We start from the raw sequence: 24872 nt of genomic DNA, 5'->3' as shown, positions 1-24872 counted from the left end.
ACAACCTGCACCTCTGCAGAACCAATGGCTCTTGAAATACCTATGTAAAGGATCTCAACCTAAATAAATATGTTGTTTGGCAGGATATATATCAAAAAAAGTTTTTAGTTTAAAAATTATATAGGAAATCACACTTAAAGGTTGTCTTTGCTAATGTAAGTAATGCCAGCTGCAATAGTGTGAATGAAAATGATGATTTTTTTCTTGTTGATCTGACTTGGTTCTAGATGCCCATAATGTGATAATGTGTTAAAACTGAATATGTTCTATCTAATAACAGTGACTATCCCTCCATTTAATAATAAAGTGGTTGATGAATTAACAGCATGTTAAGGAAGTATATTTGTTATAATTTATTTAAATGAGAAAGGAATGCCTTAAAGGAACTAAGTAATAACTAAATTGCATTGCAAGATCCCCAGATATAGGCAACAGAATTATGTCCAATCAGCAATATTTTAGTATGTATATGGTATATTTAGAGGATGATATAGCATATAAAGTGTTGCCAATGCAGAGTTATAAAAAGGCTATTAAAGATTTAAGTGACTTGGTTGAAGATGACATAAAATTAGACCTGCTGTCCTCTGATAAAATTAAGACATTATACAAGGTCCTCACATACAGACTTGTTAATGTCTTTATGAACTGCACAAAAATGCTATAGCTCCATCTGGGGACTGACTGTCTCTGGGTGTGGAGGCTTTCATAAAAATACAGTAAAGTTCTTAAAAACCTATGTAAATACATTTGTGAATAAGGATTTTTCTTCGATTAAAGATTCAAAGAATCTGTTAAAATGTTTCAACTAAAATTCAAAATATAAAAACATATATATTTTGCAACAACAGATATATCAAGTTTATATACATGTTTTAATAATCATGAATATGGCATTACTGTTCTCCAGTATTACTTTGATTCTAATGAGACATCTTTTGTACTGCATTTAACTAAATTTTGTTTACATAGTAAATTTTGTATTTGACAGCAATTTTTTTCCAATAGATGAACGGTCTAGCCATGGGTGCTTGCTTTGCTCCCTCATACACTATCTTGTTTATGTTTTTTTGTTTGTTTTTTTAAGAGCATGTGATAAGTAATCTGGATTTTTAACACACTAATTTTTAGATTATTTTCATTTTACAGATTTATTACTTATAGGTATAGCTATTCAAACAGAATTTCAGGAGTTTAAAAGTTGCATCTAGATTCAGTCAGTCTAAAATTTACATATGAATATTTATGTGGTCAAATAAATTACTTAAACCAGTCTTGGTTTAAGGAGAATACTGGATTGCAGACAAAATTATTCAGAAAAATATGGTGCCTTCAACTTTTTATTTTTTTTATTTATTTTTTTTTTTACACAGTACTAGTTACCCTGAATTTGTTCCTTCCCATGTGGGGAATTACTGCTTGCCAATGACCATGAAGTAGTTAAACTAATATTCAGGAAGAGGCAGCATGGATCTAAGTGTTTTTCTAAATCACGGTTATAAAAAAACTGGCAGGTTTATAGGTTATGACCGGACTAATGATGCCAGGGAACTTTAAATCCTTAAGACATGCTTCCCAAACATATCGGACAACTTTTGATATTCTAGGGTTATTTTAAGGTGTATATCAAGACTTGGGCATGGGTGGTCAAGCATTTATAGGCTGTGTCTGTCTAATACAGACATACATGTCAGATTAGGTGGACATTTCCAATTCCCCAGCCACTGGGCCAGATTACACAAATTGGATGAGGGATGGCAAGCCTTTAGCAAATAGAGACTCATTTGAAAGACACATACCTGTCCCGCCAACAAGTCCTATTTATGTTGTGGATGATATTTAGGTCCCAGATTTGGTCATTCTGATGCAGATGTGCAACATGTCCATCAGAGATCAATCACAGGTTACTTTGTAGGCCAAGTATAGACTGCCTTTCAGCAGTCTGTGCAGGACTGAGTATAGAGACAGGGTTTTGAGATGCTCTGTGTACAGTATTGGAAAGTAATACTATGTCTAGACATAATTCAGTAAATAACTGCTTTTTTTTTTAAGAAATAAACTTAAAAATGTCAAGCCTAAGTGATACAATTAGTTATATATATATATATATATATATATATATATATATATTGTAATGGATTTAATTTATTAAATCCAGTAATTACTGATTTGATGTATACATTCTGGGGTATTCTAAGATCAATTCATTGTTAATACTAATTAAAAATAAACCAAAGGTTTCTATTTCAAAAGGTATGCTTTTTCCAGACTATGTGATAGACAGTCATTACATAAATGACCACCAATGAATTTGGAGATCTGTTATATGAATACTATTGGGATGATATACTGTAGATGCTGCAATCCATAAACATCCCTTTTCTACCATATTATTAATAAACATTTTACTATCAGAGGCAAACTTTCTTGCCTAAGGAAGTTGTGTATGCAATATGGTATTCATGTTTTCTGTTTTATATTACTGGGGCAACCTGACGTTTTATACTAAGGATATAAGAGTATTTGTGTAATATTAGATTGAATAAATCTAAAATTCTAGTAAATCAACATTTTAATAGTGTACATGTAGGAAATGTGCCTAGTTTTAAATGCATTGTTTTTAGAACAGGTTATATATGATGAAAAAAGCGAAATCTTTTTTTTTAAGAGAGAATAAAGGAATGCATACTTTAAAGTTTAGCACCTTACAACCTTGGAAGTTAAATCAAGAATCTGAATGAAAATTAGCACAGAAGTAATTGGTTAAGTGATACATAATTGGTTCTAGTATTTAATATGCGTTTGTTAGCGTTACTTGTACTTCTCTGAAGGCCTTTTGGTTGAGATGCTAGAAGAGCTTTGGGTAATATTTCTGTGGTTTGCAAGGATATATTATTAATCAAATGCATTTGCATTCAGTTGTGGAATAAGTGGATGGCAAATAGTCCATTGAGATCAGTAAACAAACATAAATAAATAAATAAAAATAAATAAGTTCCACCAGCACACATGTAAAGTGAAGCAACATACTAGATGCTTTCAAAGTTAACTCAATAACTGGATGGGCCATCATAACTTTCTGCATAGCTGTCCTGTATAACCTCTCTAGACCAAGGAGGTGAACACTACTCAGTTAAGTAGTAATTCAAGGGGCTTATTTGGGTTGTTTCTTACTGGTCATAGTGATTGCTTGCCTAGTATCAGCCTTTTTCCAATGAAGCAATAACAGAGGGAGAAAGAGATGAAGAGACTACAACATGGAGAGTGGCAGGTGTTCCAAAGCAACATAAAACAGATTCAACTCAGAATGCTGACTAAAGGAACTGGACTGCACTATATCAGATGATACCACATTTTCCTGTAGACTGCTCACTACACTAGCCGTGCCTAACTTTGCAGACAAATGAAAATGTTACACTTATAATCCTAACTGATAAATCAACCAGTTTTGGGTCAAACAACAGAAAATACAGTGGAAGTCCAAAATGTGGAAATCTTTCAGAATAAAAAGATTATTATCACATCAGATTAATATCTCTAATGAAGAATGCACTGCATTACAGGAGATTTATGTATGCTTATCAAAATCCTACTTGAAGATGCCAACCACTTGGGACCTAAATATTTTATACATATATATATATATATATATATATATATATATATATATATATATATATATATATATATCCCGTGGCCTGCAAACTACTACAAGCATTTTTTGAATATCCTTCTGATTTATCAAAATAAGGTTAACTGTCACACCTCAATTCCCATATGCTAAAATATGCATGTAATGTTTGCGCTTATAAATAAACAAAGGATTGCTCCAACAGTAACTAAAGTCACATCCAATGAAACCAGCACATAGCTCACACTCAGTATTTTATTTATAACTGGTTTGGCACGTTTGTTTCATACAATGCTCAAAAGATGCCATAACAACAAAATAACAATTACCCAATTTAAGCACAGAAAATTCCCAATACTATTCTAGCATGTCCAAAGGTCAGTTGTCAATCTCCTCTCCGGTCCAGCTGGTGTTACAACTGCCTCATGTACACAGACAACCCTCTCCTCCTCCCAACAAATTCCAACACATGTGAGAGATGCATCCAGATAGCCAAACTGGAGGCTAAGCTCTCTTTTGTTTGTTTCATACAATGCTCAAAAGATGCCATAACAACAAAATAACAATTACCCAATTTAAACACAGAAAATTCCCAATACTATTCTAGCATGTCCAAAGGTCAGTTGTCAATCTCCTCTCCGGTCCAGCTGGTGAATCTGGGAATCTTGAGGCAATGTTACAACTGCCTCATGTACACAGACAACCCTCTCCTCCTCCCAACAAATTCCAACACATGTGAAAGATGCATCCATATAGCCAAACTGGAGGCTAAGCTCTCTCAACTCAGTACTGGCGTAACCAGACAGGAGGAGAAGGAAACCACACTCACTACAATTCCAGTCTCACATAGACCTACCACAACAGCAAACCAAACACATAAACACACAAAACATACTCGAGGCTCTAAATAAAAATCTGCCTAAGCAGCAGAGACCTCCAAAGCAGACACCCAAGCAACCACTACCCCAAAACAAAACAAGTGCAACACATAGCTCACAAAGCCAGTGTGCCGAACAGTCACAGCCCTTAAGGCTAAACAGCACACCTGATACACTTGTAATAGGTAACTCTATCGTCAGGCACACTGACGTCCCGCTCACCAGGCTGATCAATGAGAAGGTCACGGTGAGCTGCCTGTCAGGCGCTAGGATCCGCCACATAACACAAGCACTCAGGTCACTCCAAGGCAAGTACAAATATGACTCAGTCATTGTCCATGCTGGTGTGAATGACTTGAGAAGTACCTCCCTGGACTACATGAAAAGAGACATAGAGGAGCTCTCTGAGCATGTGGCCCAGGCCGGTATGACCCTGACCTTGAGTAGCATCTTACCCTCACCAAGAATGATGCCACAATATGAAGACAAGATGATCAATTTCAACAATTGGCTTAAGTATTGGTGTCATTCAAAGGGGATCCAATGCCTGTCAGCCTGGGATGACATGCTCAACAAGCCACGATGCTTCGCTAGGGACGGCTTGCACCTGTCACCCCTGGGCTTTTGGATATTGGCAAAGGCTCTTGCTACCCCCATAATGCCTTTTTTAGGCAAGGCTCAAAAGACAAACCCACCTCCATAGGTATCACAAGGGATAAGAAACTAAGAGTAATACTACTCAACACCAGAAGTCTAAACCTCAAGATGCACGCACTCGAAACTCTCCTTAGCATGGAGAACATCGATATCTGTGCAGTAACAGAAACCTGGTTCAAGGCTCCTGAGAGTACCCCAGCACTACCAGGTTATACCTCATACCATGCTTTTCGGCCCCAAAACTTGGACGGAACCACAAAAGGAGGGGGAGTATCAATATTCATCAAAGATACCCACACCTCCAGGTTGGTGGCACAGCACGAAGCATCAGAGACTATCCATGTGCAACTAACAGTGAGTTAAACTGCCTTCCAGTTTATAGCCTGCTGCAGACCACCCTCCCAAACCCAGAAACCCCACTCGGCCTTCCTGAGAACACTGGAAAATATGAAGATCTCTCCAAACACCATTATATTGGGCAACTTCAACTACCCAAACATAGACTGGGAGCATTACTCTAGCTCCAACACCCTAGCTCAAAGGTTACTAGAATTTATAAACTCAAATGCTATGGAACAACTTGTTACCACTCCCACAAGAGGGGAAAACATACTGGACCTGATCATCACCAACATGGGGACTCTATGCTCCAGACCAGAAGTGTATCCCTCACTGGTAAGATCAGACCATAAACTAATCTCACTGGATATTCACATCCCGACCCCACCTCCTGCCCAGAAAACCACAGTGAAAAACTTCTCTAAAGCAAATTTCACACTCCTCAAAACCAAGGTGGAATCCTTCAAAGCCCCCGGGCCTGTGGAAAATACGGCCCAGACCGCAGATTCCTTTATAAATGCATTCTATGAACACCTTCAGGAATGCATGGATCATGCAATCCCAAATAAAACCAAGACCCAATCCTCCAAAGGCAGCCATAAACAAACTATACAATAGAAGGAGGAAGCTACTAAATGATAGAGCAAAATCCCAAAAAGGGAAGGAATCTCTGATCAGTATTAGCAAAAAACTACGGGCACTCATAAAATCGTCTAAGGCCAGCTTAGAGAGAAAAATTGCACAGGACACTAAGGATAATCACAAGGCTTTCTTTAGTTATGTTAGGAACCTGGGTGGGAATTCCCAGATATGCTCAGAATTAGTCCAAAATGACAAAAAATACACTGAACCCACAGACATTGCCAACATCCTAGCTGACAGGTTCAGTGCAAACTTCTCCCCCCCTCCCCACCAAAAGGGCAAATATCTATCTCAGCAGAGTGCTGCCCCCCTGACATCTCAGATGCTCAGGTAAGAGCCGCCTTCCAAAACAAAAACACAGCATCAATGGGACCAGATGGTGTCCTGGGCTCGTCCTACATGAACTCCAAGAAGAGCTAAACCCAAACATAAAACTACTGTTCAATCTCAGCCTTACTACAGGATATGTACCCAAAGAGTGGCGTACAGCAACAGTAGTCCATCTTCACAAAGGTGGTGCCTCAACAGATCCTGGAAACTATTGCCCCATAAGCCTGACTAGCTTGGTCTGCAAAGCTATGGAAAGGATCATCATGGACCTCATAAATAAAGATATTGGGGACCTACAGACACTGGATCCTACCCAGTTCAGCTTTGTTACGGGCAGATCCTGCCTCTTAAACCTGGTTGATTTCTTTGAAACAGTCACCACGGCCATTGATGAGGGGAAGGTGGTCCACACAGCCTACCTGTACCTCGCAAAAGCCTTCGATACAATACCCCACTTGGGCATTATAGATAAGCTCACCAGCTTAAATATAAACCCCTATGTCACTAGATGGGTTGCAAACTGGCTCAAGGACAGAACCCACATGGTTAGAATTGCTGGAGCCATGTCAGACTCCAAACCATTTACAAGTGGCATCCCACAAGGCTCAGTTCTGGGACCTCTCTTGTTCGGTATATATTTCTCGGAGGTACAGGCCAACACAGAAGGACTGTGGCTGACCAAGTTCGCAGATGACTGCAAACTGGGTGCCATAATCGACTCTCCAGGCGACACAAGCATCCTCCAAAAGGGCCTCATAGAAACAGACAACTGGTGCCAGAGCCATGGCCTCAAGCTAAATGCCAAAAAGTGTATAGTCATCTCCTTTGGCAAAACAAAGTGCCACAAATTACCACATAGGTGGTAATCCATTAAGTACAGAAGAAGTAATTAGGGACCTGGGGACCCAAGTTGATAGCAGTCTCTCATTTGACAACCACGTGGCCAAAGTGGTTAGAAAAACATTTTATATAGCCCACCTAATCATGAAGGGATTCACATCTAGATCAGGGAAGGTCATCGTGCCTCTTTACTCATCCCTCATCAGGCCATAATTGAGTACAATGCCCCTTTTGGGATGTACCATACCAGACACCTGCAGCAACTGGAAAGACCCCAAAAGTACCACACCAAGAGGATCAAAGGGCTCAAACAGATGCCATATGCTGCCCGGTTAAAGAAACTCCAGCTCTACTCAGTGGCATACCACCTGTTCAGGGGCGATCTGTGCCTGACGTATAAAGCCATGTCCAACCCGGAATTAATGGACATACTGCACCTCAGAAAATCCAAATCCCATCGAGCTACGTGCTCGAGAGACTTGAGCCCCAGCACTGAAATAAATAGGATATGCTGGAGGGACAGATTCATAACCCAGAGGCTCCCTTCACTCTGGAATAAAATCCCAGTCCAGGTTAGGCAGAGTCCCTCATTGACTCTCTTCAAGAGGAATCTTGATGAGTGGATGGGAGATCATAGGTTTAACCCGGGTATCACTTCTGTGTCACTGTTAGACAGAGGCACAGTATACTAACCTCGAAAAAGGGCATAGCAAAATTAATTTAAAATGAGTGTCGAAAGCCAAACACATTCTGGCTAGGCTTATAAATGCCCTAGGGCAGTTAGCCTAGTATGAACCTATGAACCTATAAAAAAAAAACAATTCTGATACATTTGCACCAATATTTAAAAAACATTTAAATTGATTAAAATAATAAACATAAATAATCGAATCAATTTCATATAAAGGTCTAAGTTTCAACTTAATCTGAATTCTTATACTAATTACTTAAACCAAGGAATTCAGTTGCACTAAGCTTTAATGGTAATCTCAATTCTAAATCCTTCAAAGTATCATACTAATCTTCTTGAATATTAAAATCTATATTTACTAGAAATGCAAACAATTTTTAGGTATATATAGAACCTCTGTCCACGTGTCTAAACAATGCATTATTACTGTCTTGGTGTTTCTATACAACATAACATTTTCTAAAAGAGTTTTTTTTTGTAGAAATTTTTATACAAGTTCAAGGATCAGGTTTACTTACATGCTCACATTTTTGGTCAAAGAGTTGTTGCTATAATCCAAATAACTGTAGACTATTAATTTCTCTGCTTAAGTGTATTAAGTACCAATTACCAATCAGAGGTAACTGAGTAAAGCCATTCTAAAAACCTAAAGACCAGGCAGAAGTCATTGTGAATACCACAGGATCATAGGAAGTTACTAGGCTATTGGCCCTGAGGCCTTCACAAGTCTAGCCAAAAATTTAGCCCATGTTCCAATAAGTCAGCACCCAATGTCCCTGTCCATCAGGAACATAAGTATAATCCCAGGGTTGCATTTTCTGTTCCCCCCATCCAGTTATCCAGGTTGCGCTTAAAAAGGGTTAATGAGGTACTCTGCTTGATGTGGAGAGGAAGTTTATTCCACAGAAGGGGGAGTCTGTGGGACACAAATCTGTCCCACCAAGTCCTATTGATGTCACAGACCAGTTTGAGGTCGCGTGTGTGGGTTACTCAAGTGAAGTTTGACTTACAGATATGCAGCAGTCCCATCAAGGTGGGGTTTGAAACTGGTCTGTCACAGACAGAGGTCACCTCTGACGAGTCTGCAAGAGACTGAGTAGCGGGACAGGGCCTTTAGCCTATCTGTGTAGGGTAGATGTTTGAGGCCTTGGATTCTCCTGGTGAGGAACCTCTGTAGTCTCTCCAGCTGCTGCATGTGCTTTGTGAGATACATGCCAAAAGGAGCATTGTACTCAATAATGGGTCTTATAAAGAAAGAATACAGGGATGTTATGACCTCCTTATCTCTGGATGAGATACCCTTAGTAATGAAGTGGGCCATGTAGAAAGCTTTCCATACAATGCAGGAAATATGGTGGTGAAACGTCAGTTTGCTATCAACCTGGGTGCCCAAGTCTCTAACAACTGATTGCATGCTTAGGACCTTGTTATTAATATGATCATTTTTGGGGATGGCATTCAGTTTGAGACCATGTTTCTGGCACCAGTCATTTGTTTGGGTGAGACCCTCTTGGAGGATGTCCACATCACTAGGGGAATTGATGACAATGCCCAGCTTGCAGTCATCTGCAAACCTGGTCTGCCATAGCCCACTGGTTTTGGCCTGGACCTCAGAAAAGTACATCTCAAAAAACAGGGGCCCCAAGACCGATCTCTGGGGTACACTGCTCATTACAGGTCTACTGCTTGAGATGACTTCCCCTGTTTTGACTAGGTGGGCTCTATCTACCTACAAGAATGTTCAATTTAGGTATTTTGGATACTTTGCCTAAAATGTGAGTCGAGTATGCCATGGAAAGCTTTTAGCACCTTACAGTTGGCACACAGTAATTCGGTGAAAAGGAACCACTAACACTGCCTTCACAGATTAAGAAACCAGTGACACAAACTACCATTTCAACTAAATAAGAAACCATATCACCTTATTTATTATATCTAGGCTTTATTATACTTTGAGCACATTAGCTGTTATATGGGAATGGGGCATATGGACTGAAAAAAATCACATCAATATGATTGCTTCTGTCATGGACACTTTGTGGTTAAAGAAATTAGAAGTAATACTTGTGAAGATATGTGAAGGTTGCGAGCCTAGCCAGATAGAATTTTGTAGATAATTCTGTCATTTGTAAATATTAATACAAGCCACAGGCTTGTTCTCTTAAATGGAAGAAAATTATGGTAAATGTTGAACTTCAAAAATGTAACCACATCGTACTCTGCTGGAGGAAAGATGATAAGTTGAGCATTGTATAATTCTTTGATCTCAGACTCAGAGCCAAGATGTCTGGCGGAAGGAATTCTTGCTATTGTTTTGAGACCAGAGTTAATTTTTAGAATTTGCACGTATAATGCCTTTTATTGCTGTAGCTTCCTGGCCAGGTGCAAGATCAAAAGGCCTGTTACACTCAGGGTTTCTGTTAGAATGGGAACCAGAGAGAAATTATGTAATCTGAAATGAGTCAGTAGTACTGTGTTACCAATTTAAGGACAGAGAGACTGAGGATAGTTTGGCATTTGCCTTCAGAACATCTAACATCACCAGCATTGCTTTGCTCTATATGTAAGTTTATTTTAGAACTGTGTTTTCTCTTAGATATAGCTAGGAAATAGGAAGATTAGACTAGCTGTTTTTCTGTAGTGATGCCAGAACTATTCTACTGTATTATTTTAAGCATTTTCCTGTGATCTCTGAACTCTTGACTAGCACTGTGTAGTAAGAAGTACTGTCTTGTGTTCTTATTTATTAATAAATATTTTTAAATCCTTCAACTGTGGATGTTTTATGTAGAGATAAATTAAGCTCTAGAGTACATTGCATATATATAGTGATACTGTCCAAGCAACCGCAAATAAGTCTTGCTGTTCAGTCACACTAACCAGTTGGATAATAATATTGCACAGTAATAACTGGACACCCTTTGATAAGGGCCTTATTAGTAGCTGATGTTAGTGGTTGGTGATGATGATTACTACCTTATAGCCTGGCAAGAGAAGGGGCATAGCTGGAGAACCTGTGCCAGCCTTCCCCAGGAGTGTCTGTGTGGTTATACAGAACTCATATCCCAAAGTGTGTGTGTGTGTGTGTGTGTGTGTGTGTGTGTGTGTGTGTGTGTGTGTGTGTGTGTGTCAGCTACTTGGGTAGGGACACGAAGCACTGGTTGGACAGAGAGGGTGCTGGAAGCTTCAGCTTGACTACTAGGCTGACATCTAGGCCCTATAGCTGTGCCATTGGGGAGTCTTATTGGGGGGATCTGGAGAGACCATCCCCAGACTGACTGTGATCTCTGTGTGCTCTTAAGGGAAAATGTACTTTACTGTGTACGTATTTATTATCCATCCCAATGTGAATGCCCTTTACTGGTGTTAGTGATGAGGATTGAGGCTCCTTGATTGCTGGGCCAGTGCACGGGCATCACAATACTGAACACAGATACTGGTGAATGAGTACTGCACATAAAAGCAAACTACAAAGAAAAATATTTTCCTTTTGCCATGGACTGAGATAAATAATGTATCCAACACAATGCTATCATTTAACCAGGTAGCAAAAACATGCAATTAGATGTTTAGACAGTTTGAGACTAAGCAGATTAAGAATAAGGTTCAAGTGGAAACAGTCGCAAACACATAGCAAATGTTTATATGTACCATACCAACTTGCAGCCATTTAATTTTTTAAATTAGACAAACTAGCATTATGAAAATAGTGATTTTTAACTACTTCAGCCTTCACATCAATATATTTGCTATGAAATGTGCATATTTGGAATTTTATGTCCTTAACTGTAATCTTCACCAGTTTTTCCATTATTTAACCACTGTTTGACAATAAACCAAGATGCATAGAATTCGTATTAATACTTTTTTCAGTCTATAGGCAAAAACTCTCCTCACATGACTGCTGGAATAACATTAAAGATCATACAGCTTTATTTAGGAGTTTTTATAAACCATTATTTGAGATATTGCCAAAGCATACAGCTTTTAAAATATTTAGATTTCCTAAATATAAAACATTGTTCAGACTGACAGATACAGGTTAACTAGTCCAAGCTGTATCAGATAAGATCTCCATATTAATTTCTATATTAAAGTGTTTTATTTAATTCAGGTGTAAATACATTAGAAAACAAATAGAACTCATGAAATATTAAATAACTGTCATTAAACTAATTTGAACTAGGTTGCCTTTCCTTTTGGTCATGATACAATCATAAAAGATCCTGCCATCATTTATTTCTTAACATCAGAAACTTGTGCTGACTGAAAATCTTTATCATCAGAGTTAAAAATCCATTTAGCATTCTCTTGAAGAACACGGATTATTTTTTTAAGGATAGTGAAATGGTTAATTATTCTAAATTTATAAATGGTATTTTTTATTAATGTTCTCTGCCTTTAATGATGAGAATAATTTGTTACAAAGCTCGTACAGTTTTTCCCCTAAAATTAGTAGCCTTAAAATTAAGCACCTTCATTAAGTTTCTTTATCTCCATAGTAATGTTATCTTCCATCCAGTCCTAAGAGTTTAAACAATTATGAACCTAGGAACAATTCATATGAATTCAGCATAATTGTGGTTGGCTATACGTAATAGTCTCAATGATGCTGAACAGAGGTGAAGAAAAACAACTGATTCTTGTAACAACAACAGGTTCACCACTCAGCAAAGGGGATAGAATCATTGACGGTGCATTTAAATTAGCTTAACTTATTCATATTTTATCAAAAATACTGTTTCTTTTGATAGGGGCATTAGTTTGTCCTAAATCCTAATGTATGTGTAAAATTTCTGGTGATAGGCAGATTTAAGATTTCCCAATAAAATATTGCAAATTATGATCTGCTAAATATAAGAATATAAGTAACTTGATTTAAGTAATTCAGGCTGCCCACTATATCAATTTATCAGAGGTTAATAGTTAAATTACAAGCAGCATTCTTTCATTTTCTAGTCCTTTATCTTCCTTCACTAAATCCTTCCTTATTAAAACACATTTCCCCCTCTGGGCCTCTTTCTAATTTTCCTGATGCAATTAGAGATATTAAACCTGAGGGCTAGCAGAACCCATCATGCTCCTTACCATAGCTTCCTGTACATTACTATGAAATGTGACTTTGGAATTCATGCAACTATAGTAAGTTAAAAATATAGATATAGCTAGAAAGCTAAAATTATCTGACTTCTTTCACCTGTGCTAAAAAGGGGATACTGCTACTAAGAAACTGCAAGTCTGAATATTCTTTTCTGCCCTGGAAGAATGAAGGACATCTTTATCCATGTGATGTATTCTTTTGCTTAGAAGTACCATATCCTCAAGGAAACAAATTTCAAATAAATTTGCAAAATTTGGACTGCCAGAATTGACAATTCAATGTAGTCACTCCAGCAGCAGGACTTGCTCAAACCATATAAAATATCAACAAAGAAAACTAGCAAGTCCATACAATTAATCTGCAAAACTTCAACAATATCACTTTCTAAGTATGATTAGTAGAAATCATTCTAATTCCGCAGAATCCCAGATAGTCCCTTCACAATGTTTTGCCTCCAGCCAGTAAAATTGCTAATTAATGCAAATGACCACTGAAGAAGATAGAATTTCCATGGCATCTACAGTGTTGCTACTTCTATTTTCAGGGCATCTAGCAATTGCTTCTGACATATAAACGGATTGAGGACAACTAACAATTATGGAGTTAACCCAGATTTTATTCATGGCACTTGACAGATGGGGTAACATACTCACGTTTGCTAACCTTCAGTTATTTACAATTTATTTCAACTTGACAGATGGGGTAACATACTCACGTTTGCTAACCTTCAGTTCTTATTTGCAATCTATTTCAACAATTTACACTCCATCCTTACAGCATAAAAAGTGAGTGAGGTAGTCTTCCTACTCTGTCTCCTTGTAGCCATATTTTCAGAAGTACTTTCCTTCTGCATTTCACTTTATTAGGCATACTTCTTTATTCTCTTCTTCTCTTTAACAAAGCCTCCATAATGTAAATTTTGCAAATTTTGAATAATCTCTATTTGCTAATCCTACTAATTGAGTATGTTTTCTAGCTGACCTTTACTACCATCAACATTATTAACTGCAAGCATAAAGACCAAACTCAATAGAAGTCGAGTTTCCTAATAACTATCAGGGGAATGGTAACACAACTATTACTATTTCTACATACTTCAGATTTGATTGTCGTGAGTGTTTTTATGTCATGACCAGGGCCAGCCTTAGGCATAGGTGAACTAGACAACCTCCTAGGGTACCGTACAGGCAAGCCTCATAAAGGGTGCAATTTTAAGGAAATTGTTTTCTCCACTCCGTAATATATTTTACTTTTTCCTCCACTTTTCCGCCCGTACTGTAGCATTTGCACCCTCCCCCACATAATTTAAAGCATGACGTCAATTCACAACACAAAGCATGGTCCCCGTATTCTTCAATTCCCTCCCCCCTCTGCATCTGTGAGTGACAGTCAGTGGTTACTCTTCTTGAGCTTTATTTAAAGCATCCACTCTGATGCTTTTGTATCACTGACATCCTTGGCTGATGCTCCAATCGATGGGATAAAACTGATCACGCCCGCCTCTCATTCCTTCTTTGGTTAATGCGATAGAGGCGGGCATATCTATTGGCTTTCTTCACTTCCTGGACACGTGTGCATCAGTGTCCTGTTTATTTTCAACCACTGGGCGCGGGAGATAAGACCGATTTTTTTTTAATTTTTAAGGGAAGTCCAGTTCTTGAGCTCTGGAGCCAAATTACTTTCTTTAAAAATGGTTTTGTCATGAATTGTGATCAATTGATCAAAATGTTTACTGGATGGATCTTTTCTCCTCGGGCTTCCGCTGAAAACACGCCTGTCCAGATGGACTGTACCAGCTGAGCTAACAAATAAAATATTGTATTTATTTAGATAATTACGAAATAAAACCACATAGGACCAGCTGGACTGTATCAGCTAAGTACAAATAAAATATTATTTGTTAAAATAATTACAAAAGGAAAACCCCATCAAATATAGGATGGGTGGACTGTAGAAACAAAGTGGTTTTGTTTGCATTAGTCACTAGCATTTTACTGTCGGTGGAGACTTTCTCTCCATAAACACCAATGACAGTATAACACGAATGTTTAGGAGTAAAAGCAGAGAGCTGATCTATATTATGTATAGCGCTTGTATGCAAATAAATAAGGTAATAGTTTTTTGAGTCCTGGTGTTTCTAGTGAAGCACTGGATGGTGGTCGTGATGAAAACAAATAGAAATGTTTTTTCTTAATTTTGTATTGTGGTTGAAGTGATTATTTTTAGTGTTTTTGGTGTTCGCAAGAATGTAGGTGTTTTGTTTAATGTTTTCACGGGTAATAGTTTCTGTTAAAGTACAAGACAGCTAGCACAGCTTACCACAAACGCTAATATAAGTGCAAGATGGCTAGCACAGCTTACCACATACGCTAAACTTATAATATAGTTTAACTGCGCTCTCCCCTACAGAAGGAGACTTTATACAAATCCAATTAGAAACCCTTTGAAGTAATCAAATCGATGCCAATATTTAAGTCTATTCCAGCACAATTTCTCCCCAAATTACCAGTTTTAGAAGGTGTTGTTTAGTACATTTGTTTATCAATGTCTGACCCCCTAATTTTCTAATTTTCAGTGAATTCCTGGGGAAGTACAAAAAGAAAATGTGATGCAAAGTACAAATCAAAATAATCTGATATAAAGTACAAATGTGGTACAAGAACAGTTTGCAGTGTAGGCATGTTTACAAAGAAATAGCAGCTATTTTGTGCACCTAAAGTACTAGTACACAGTGCAATCAGTCTGCAGTAGTTTAGGAGAGTTTCAGTTAAGCAATAGCTTTAAATGCATTTGAGGAGAAAATAAAGGACATTGTAGCAATATTATTTAAGGAGGAGACTATGCTGGTGAGATAAATAATAGATCAGTAAGAGGTGGAGATATATTGGGTTGGAGAGCATGTGCAGAGCCAGTTGAACTAATGATGCTTTATTTTGATTTTGAAAGACTTTACATTTAGAATTTGTCTCAGATGCTGCTGGAGTATAGTGAGTTGCCAGCAGTGGTTTAGGTTTTAGTTATATTCAATAGTAGTTTATCTTTGGAGCCTAAGGTTTTGCTAAGGATTTATAAGCATGCTCAGGCTTGGACAACTTTCTGGAGTTTATGGGCTAACAGTAGTTGAGTGAGTAAGAAACTGGGGTAGTTTAAGGCAGTTAATGGCTATGCAGTAGTGGGTCCAACTAGGTAGGCTGGATACAAATTTGGTTATTAGCTGTTAACAGTGGTTATTAAACTTGTGAAAACTGGAGCAACATATAAGATGGCGGGTATTAGGTAGGTTGTGGTGGCAATATGAGAACTAGCAGTTTCTGTGAAGGAAGGTTTTGTTTGGTAGAGGCTATCTATTTATTTATTTATATTTGTTGACCGGGAGTGTCCGACTGGATGTAGGTCCATTTTCAGTGGAGGCCCGGGGAGAAAAGCTCCACAGTTAAAATAAACAGACAGTAGTTACATTGGATTACCTAACGATTAACATTTTGCATAGCAATTACTTACAACATATTTACAGATGAAGAACATAGTACATCAGTAGACAACTAGAATCTTTATCTGTGAAGTACATAACAGACATTAACAAATGTTAAAATAAGAAGTTCCTGCTGTATAAGTACTAGGCTTATGAGCATCTGAGCTTGCTTTAATCAAGGTAGTTAGTGGAGTGGAAAGAAAGGTAGTGGTTGGATGGGGTGGGTGATATTAGAGTGGGAGTTGCAAGGGCATAGCCAGCATGTTTTTAGGTGCGCTTTTAGTAAAGTTTTGAAGTGGGTGCATGATGGTATGGAGGTAATTGTGGGTGGGAGGGAGTTCTATAATTTGGCTATGGTGCAAGAGAATAGTGCTTCACCAGCAGAGTTATTGGCTTTAGTGATCTGCAAGTGATTTTTGTTGCTGGATAGATTCTGGAGGGATGGGACATTTAGTGGATGATTTACTAGTTTGTGGGCGAGTGAGAGTGGATACCACTGAAGGAGGTGAGGGAGTTCAAGCCAGCCCAGTTCAGCAAGTGAGAGACAGTGGTGACTACGGTAGGATGCCCCTGTGGCGAATTTGGCAATTTTGTTGTAGCAGGTCTCTTGCTTGTTTAGATCGCATTGCCTTACTTTGGGGATGGGAGGGTGGCCTAATGATTAAGGTGTTTGCCTTACAAACACAAGGTGCAGGGTTTGAGTCTCACAAGGGATAATTGGCTAGGCTTATAATGGCTCGCAAGGGCAGTTAGCTTAGTACTAACTTATGAACCTTATTGGAGAGGCATAAAGTAGGGTGGAGATAAGGTGGGAATTTGCTACTGAAATCTTTGCTGCTTTGGTGAGAAGATGCTTATTTCTGTATAACGCTCCTAGTTTTTTGTGGACTTTTTTATGGTCATGGATATGTGAATGTCAAAATTTAGTTTATTGTCTATTTCCACTCCTAGCAATTTGGTGTGTTCAGTTGGGTATATAGTGGTGCTGTCTTTTGCTGTGATGTTAAAGTGAGAGTTGTTTTGAGTATGTTTGGTGGGTTGGAAGATGAGTAGTTTAGTTTTGTTTGGGTTGAGTATCAATTGGGCATTGGATAACCAAGTTTCAACAGAGGAAAAGGCTTCCTGTGTGACTTTTTGCAGTTTGGGTAGGGACTGGACTGAGCAGATGATGGTCGAGTCATCTGCGTATTGTATGAGTGTGCCATGTGTGGTGGCAGAGGCTAGATTATTTGTGAAAACAGAGAAGAGTAGGGGTCCAAGGATGGATCCTTGGGGAACCCCTATGGAGACAGGTAGTTGGGGAGATATGTCATTCTGCCATACAATGGATTGTTGGCGGTCAGACAGGTAACTCTGAAACCAGTTGGTGACTGATTGTGAGAAGGATAGGTTATTGAGGACAGAGATGAGTTGTTTGTGTGGGACTATGTCAAATGCTTTAGATAGGTCTAGGAAAGTAGCAGAGGAGAGATGGCCATTGTTTTTATGCTGAAGGATAGTGTTAGTAAAGGAGAGTAAGGCAGTGGTGGTGCTATGGTTTGGTCGGAAACCATGCTGAGTATTGGAAAGGAGGTTGTTAGTAAGGAGGTAGTCTGAGACCTGAGAGTGCATGCATCTCTCTAGTATTTTGGAGAGTGGAGAGGGAATAGCTATAGGGCAGTAATTGGTTAATTCTGTGGAGAGTCCGCCTTTGTGGAGGGGAATTATATGTGATACTTTCCACAGTGTGGGAACATAACTTTCTGACAGAGATCAGTTAATCAAGATGGATACTGGGTAGGCCAGAGCATCAGCTGCGATTTGTAGGTATTCACTTGGGCGGTTGTCTGCTGCTAATTTGGTGGGTTTAAGTTTAGTTAAGAGTTTTTTTTATGTTGGAGGTATGTACAGGAGAAAAAGAGAAGGCAGTGGGGAGATTAGTAGTTGAAGGTGTGGGTTGGAGGGGAGGGGGGTTGTGTTGTTTAGCTAGTGTTAGTATGGTTTGTGTGAAGTGTGTGTTGAATGAGGTAGCAATATTTTCTGAGGAGTGAGGGATGTTAGGAGGAGGGGTACTGACTTTACCTGGGTGGAGGATGGAGTTTATGGAGGACCAGAATTGTTTGGGGCTGTGTTCAGAGGAGTCTAGGGCAGACTGGTAGTATTGGAATTTGTCCTGATTTATTAGCTTTTTGACTCTATTGCGTAGTTCTAGGAATTTCTGTCTAGTTGAGGGGGTCTTGGTTTTGCGCCAGTGCTCCCAGGCTTTATCCCTGTTTTTCATTTCTGACTTAGTGGTTTTCTGTAGCCATGGGGAGGGTTGTGCTTTGATTCTGGCAGTCCTATGGGGGCATGGTAATTAAGGATGCTCAGGAAGGTAGTACTAAAAAATTCAACTGCGTCATCAAGACTGGGGTACTTTAGAGGAGGCCAGTTACATTCTTTGAGGGATGAGATGAATGTGAGTGGGTTAAAGTTTATTTTTTTATGTATCTGACGGTAGACAGGTTTAGCTTGGTATAGGTATTTTTTGAGTAGGAAGGTTGGGGAATGATCACTGAAGCTATCTGATAAGCAGCCTGTTATATATGATTGGGGGCTCTTACTGACTAGTATCCAATCCAGGGTAGTGTGCTTGCTGGAGTTTTTATTTATCCTGGTTGGCGACTGGACTAGTTGGGTGAAGCCATGAAGGTTTACATGATGGGTTGGATGGTTGCCAGAACAGGATTGCCAGTCAATATTGAAATCACCTAAAATGATAGTTTCTTGGGGGAGATGGTGGGTAGACCAGCTGAGGAGGTTTTCTAGTGGAGGGATGTTTGGCCAGGTGGGAAGTAGCATCCAATTATGTTGATGGTTTTGTTTTGGTTTATTTTGAGGTTGGTATAATTTCTTCATTGCCTATTTGTGGAGCTGATGATTTTAAGATCTGGATGTTTAGATGCTGTTTAAATATTACAGCTACATCACCTCCTTTCTTGTTTAGCCGGTCTACTCTTAGTATGCCATAACCTGTAGGGAGTATTTGCTCACTGGTAATGTAAGGTTTTAGCCAGGTTTCTGTCAGGATGACTATATCTGGGGAGTACAAGTCTATGGTGGCATGAAGTTCATGGACTTTGTTGGATATACTTCTAATATTTAGGCTTAGTAGAAGAAAGTCATTTGGCTTTCTATTGTCTGTAATATGGGAGAAGTTGTGGTTTCTAGTCTGATTATGAGGATTAGGGTTGGAGATAGTAGGGCCAGGGTTGGGGTGGATATCTCCACTTAGGGCTTGTTTTGATATGCATGAGGTTATTAGTCTCAGTTTTTGTATGTGTTTGTTTATAAGGGAAACTTTATGATTGTGCTCTTTGGGTAACAGGTATGGTGGGAGGGTTACTATGTTAAGTTGTAGGGATGCTTTATGTTTGAGTAATATAGTTGGTAGAATATGTGGGGAGTGCATAGGGATGGTTCTTGAGTTGGTGGGAGGGGAGCTGAGTGAGGGTGAGACATGAGTGGTGGTGTGAGTAGTAGTACAGTGGTAGTGGTTGAGTGCGGGAATGATAGAGCTTTGGTAGGATGTAAGATATGCAAAAAGAGTGCATGCAATGAGCATAGGTAAAGTATGCTTGCACATGTTAGTTGAGGAGGTGTGATAGTAGTGGGAAGATGGAGGAGGTAGTGTTGGGTTAGCACTGTGGATGACTACTGGAAAGATGGGAGGGGTTTGTGAGTGTAATAAAGGTGGGACCACTGGGGGCGGGGGGGAATAGGGGGCAGGGTGGGGAGCGAAGCAGGTAGAGACCCTGTTAGTTGCTCGTATGAGGGGGCTGGAAACAATCAGGTAACAGAGTTAATTGATGAATGAACATATGATAGTAACAAGGGTGATTTTAGTTTTAAAAAATGGTGCCTGCCACAGGTAATATTTATTAACTTTGGGATTGTCTTAAGGTAATAAACAGGGAAGGGGGTGGGGAGAACAAGGGTGTGAGCAGGCAGTTCTTTGTACTGCTGCTAATGAGCCAAAGCAAAGACAAGTTAGTGTTTGAGAAACAATCACAATTGACTAAGGACTGCTCTGAAACTAAGTCATTCCTTAACCATTTTCAGGTGGAAAAACAGGATAACCTTGTATCAGTAGGCCACTGTGGTCTCAGTTTAAATTAACAAACACACAGTATTGATCAGATTATGGATACTATCTGCTAACAGAAGGGAATAAGAGAGAAAGTGGAAGATGAGTGTGTGTGTGTGTGTGGGGGGGGGGGGGGCTGCTCACAAGCCAAAGCAGAGTGCTCTCCAGGGGAAAATGAATATTGGCTCAAACAGGTAGACACATACTCAAAGTTAACTTTAGTTGTTTGCAGACAGTTCAGACCCGGACTGCGCTTTTCTTATAAGAATGATAAAGGTATAATTTATGTGCTAATATATGCTTTATAGCCACAAGCTTAATTTTCTTCCCTGGTGTTTTCTTTTTTTTGGAATAATGATGATTTTTTTATGGAAGCATTTCGTGTAGATATTGTATATAGTTTTGATAGTAGTAGTAGTGAACTATGTGTGTGATTTGTTATTGTATATGGAAAATATATATCAATAAAAATTTATTATGGAAAAAAAAAAAAAAAAAGAATGATAAAGGTGGTACCGCAGTTGAATACTTAAGAGTGATGTCAGGTCTAGAAAAGAAGAGTACAGAGAGGAGTAAGCACTTTGAGATGGTAAAGATATATTATAAAGACTACAAAAAACAAACTGAGCAAATAGCTACTGTATGCAAGAAAAATGTCTTGAACCAACTATTAACATATGCAGATACTGAGCCAATTGGAAAAAATCAGTTAGAAGAAACCAAGACAGTTATGCAGTCACAGATAAAAATATAGCGAGCAGCACTCTGTCGAGGTTGTCCAATGTGTCTAATGTGTAATAAAGTAAATCTAGCTTTTGTTTTGTCTGATATACACTACTGTGATGGAACTTTCCCCCTGGGCCTCCACTGAATGTGCTTAGTTCAACTTTCCCAGTCAGCAAGTTCAAATAAATACATACATTTATTTTTTATGGCTTGTTGGAAATGGTAATCATATTACAGTTGGTTATCTATTGTAATTTGGTGTGTGATGTCCTTAATTTTTGTGTTATTCACAAAGGTTGTTGTGAAGTGGTCCTTTTTGCTGAAGTCTGAAATCAGGTCTATCATGATAAGCTATATATTTTCATCTAGTTTTCTCGTTGTTAAATGGAAAACTAATTACTCGAACATGATTAACTTTACACCAACATAAACATTGATCAGCCCAAATTTACAGTACTTGCTACTACTGTGTGCTTTCAAAGGGTGCATTTCTGTCTGGTGTGACTGCACACGTGCTTACCAGTATTATATAACTTGTAATTAAAAAAGCTGAAATATACCTAGCAAACGTATTTTGCTCTTAGTGCTGCTGTAACTGTCCATTTGATAATTGGCCCCTTAATTTCTCATCTCTAGCTGCTGTGGTTATGCTTCAACAAGTGTGTTTCTCTGCTTGATGATATTTGTGATTGAAATGGCAATGATCTGGTAACTCTACAGTACAAATGCACTGTAATAGAATTATTTGTCTCTTTCTGCACTCGCGGATTATTTGGTTGTTTAACAAAACTCAGAACTGTAGCAAAGATTACAATCTTTTGTATGTGGTGTATGTAGTTAGTAGATGGGGCTGCACCTGTGTAAACAGTCATCTAAGTTTCTTGGGCTGTAGGGAGCCATGCTATGTGTTGTGAAATCATGCTTTGGATTATAGATGAGGGTGCAAATGCCACAGTACATGCAGAGAAGTGGAGAAAAAAGTAGACATGATGTCTGAGAAGTGGATTTATATAATTTACATTCAAATTTCAGTAATAAACCTTGGCAACAAGTCTTGTCTTTCTGTGGGATATCGTTAGTGAGGGTTGTACAAATGTAAAGCCGTTTTGCCGCACCCCCATTTATCATGATACCACTTTATTTAGTTGTAGTGTGATAGAGAGCAGATTAGCCTGTGCAGTGATGCTTTGGAGAGTGATGTGTGTAAATACAGAATGTTGACTTGGAAGTACTGTTTTTGCTTTAAAAGTTGCAGTTTGGAAATGAGGCTTTTCCATGAATGATCGACAGTTTTGTGTAATGTTCTTTTGCAGTTATACCTACCAAGTGTAATTCATTATTGTCAATGTTTTGACCCATCTGTGGGCGTGGCTCAAATAGGGGTGTTCCTTGAGTTCGGTGTGGGTGGGGCTTAAGTGGTGTCAGAGCAGCACTTCACCTAGTGTGCCGTTTCAGATAAGGCCGACCCTGGTCATGACAACCAAGTAAAATTTGACAAAAAAACTAAGCAAAGTTGTTAAACTTAAAATCAAGCTCTGTTGCTGATTTCATTACCCAAATTAAATTATTTCAATACAGTACAAAAAATCTAAATCTTTGTGGAAAGGCAATATATGCTAGCATTAACACTAGAAAGAGAAACTCAGCATTGTCCAAGTCTGCTTAATTTTGTGGACTTAAATTTCTTTATAAAGGAAAAGCTTATTTAACTTCAAACATTTCTTCACCCTATAAATGTACTTCTTATAATAAAGCTAAATAATGAATCATTAGCATATTAATGGACAAACTGAGTTTACATATGCTTTTGCTCTAACTCATCTACTATAAGAGCTGTACAAGTACAGAAATGCAAAGATACAAGCGTCCTTGTGCCTTTTCATGCTAAACATCACAAGCTGTTGCATATGTGTGGCTGCAGATGAAGACAGACATTTTCACTAACTGGATACAGGGCAACAGTAATGAAGCAATACTGTCTACTAGTCTATCTCTGTTAAATCACTCAGGTGAACAACAAACAGATTGAAAGAAAACAAGTTAAAACCAGGCATGTTAAACAACTCCAGCCCTACTTGAGAACAGTTGCTTTTCTTCCTACCAAATCTGTCATTACACACAAATGTTACAATCATCCAAGTGATGCTAATATCAAACACTGTCACCCATACAGACTTGCAATGGAAGTTGCATGCCCTTGTTGATAGGAGCAGCAAAAGGCAGAACACAAAGGGATCACTGTTGTCGCAATTCCAGTAACCCCATTTTCTTTGTTATAACCAGTCAGCTAATCAAGAAAAATATCCAGACTAAAAGTAATTAAATTGATATGGGTAACAATTCTAACCCCTAAAATGAGGCGAGGAGACTTTCCAGCAAATACATTAATTCCACAAATGTATTACACTCAAAGTCATGCGGGGGTAGATAATGCATCATTTGGCGTCACAAAAAATTGTGTTATAGTGGCATAATTCTAGTGTATATGGTGCACTGTTGTGATAATATTTTATAATTAAAATTTTCAGTTTTTCAGGAAACAATAGAACTTGACATTTCTGATATATAATTTAATATGCTGTGCATGAATTAGAAACATATTAATGAAGTAGACTGCGCAAGGCTGAAAATAAACTGGAAACGCATTCCTCAATATGTGCTTTCATAAGGTTGGCAACCTACACTGGCTTAATAACCATTGTAAATACTCAGAAAAAACAAGCAGTGACACATCCAAATAACAGTAAAATGAAAAAAGAAAGAGGAAAATTTTTCAGTGGAGCACTTTCACCCATATGACATCAGACTTTATCAGAGGAACATCAGTGACACACATTCACATTTAAATACCCAAACCAGAGTATTATAAAAAATGTTAGAAATTAAAATATAAGGAAATTTTTTTAAATAAAGAATGCTTTTTATTCAGTTGCTCTAAAAAGTAAAAAGTAAAAAAAAGAGAGAAAATTTTGCAAAAGAAAGACTCACACTGATTTCAGAAAAGCATTCAAGGTTGGTTTTGTTGATTGTGGTAATGAGGCACCAAAACCAACCTCAAAATCTTTTCTGAAATCAGATTGTGTTTCTTTTCCAAAAATTTCACTCTTATTTTTTACTTTTTAGAGCGACTAAATAAACATTCTTTATCAAAAATATTTTTTTACTTTTCAGTTTTTAAGTAAAATCCAACAGTAATTCTATATTTCTGTATATGTAATTAAGATTTATTAATGGTTAGAGCAGAGGTGACATGAGATTAAAATGTTAACCTTTTGGTGCCAAGGAAAATGTTTTATTGTAGAAAATTAATTCACACTTGGTTATTCTGTCATTTTCTCAACTGAATAATATTTTGAAAGTGTCCCTGATTAGTTCTGGCTTTTGTGCAAGGCTCCAGACACAATGAATGTGCTGCATTTCTCAGCCTCACCTTAAGGACGTTTAGGGAGGCTGAGTGCCT

General features: G+C 38.2%; 1 protein-coding gene across 1 annotated transcript in view; it reads right to left on the bottom strand.

Annotated features, from left to right (window-relative positions):
- The window catches only part of HECTD2 (HECT domain E3 ubiquitin protein ligase 2), a 1329650-nt gene that overhangs the window by 817404 nt on the left and 487374 nt on the right, over nucleotides 1-24872 (bottom strand). The gene's annotated exons all lie outside the window — the stretch shown is intronic.

This window comes from Protopterus annectens, chromosome 14.part0 (genome assembly GCF_019279795.1).
Source record: "Protopterus annectens isolate FY-2018-M chromosome 14.part0, PAN1.0, whole genome shotgun sequence".
NCBI classification, from domain to species: domain Eukaryota; kingdom Metazoa; phylum Chordata; order Ceratodontiformes; family Protopteridae; genus Protopterus; species Protopterus annectens.
This window is presented reverse-complemented; position numbering and strand designations above follow the sequence as displayed.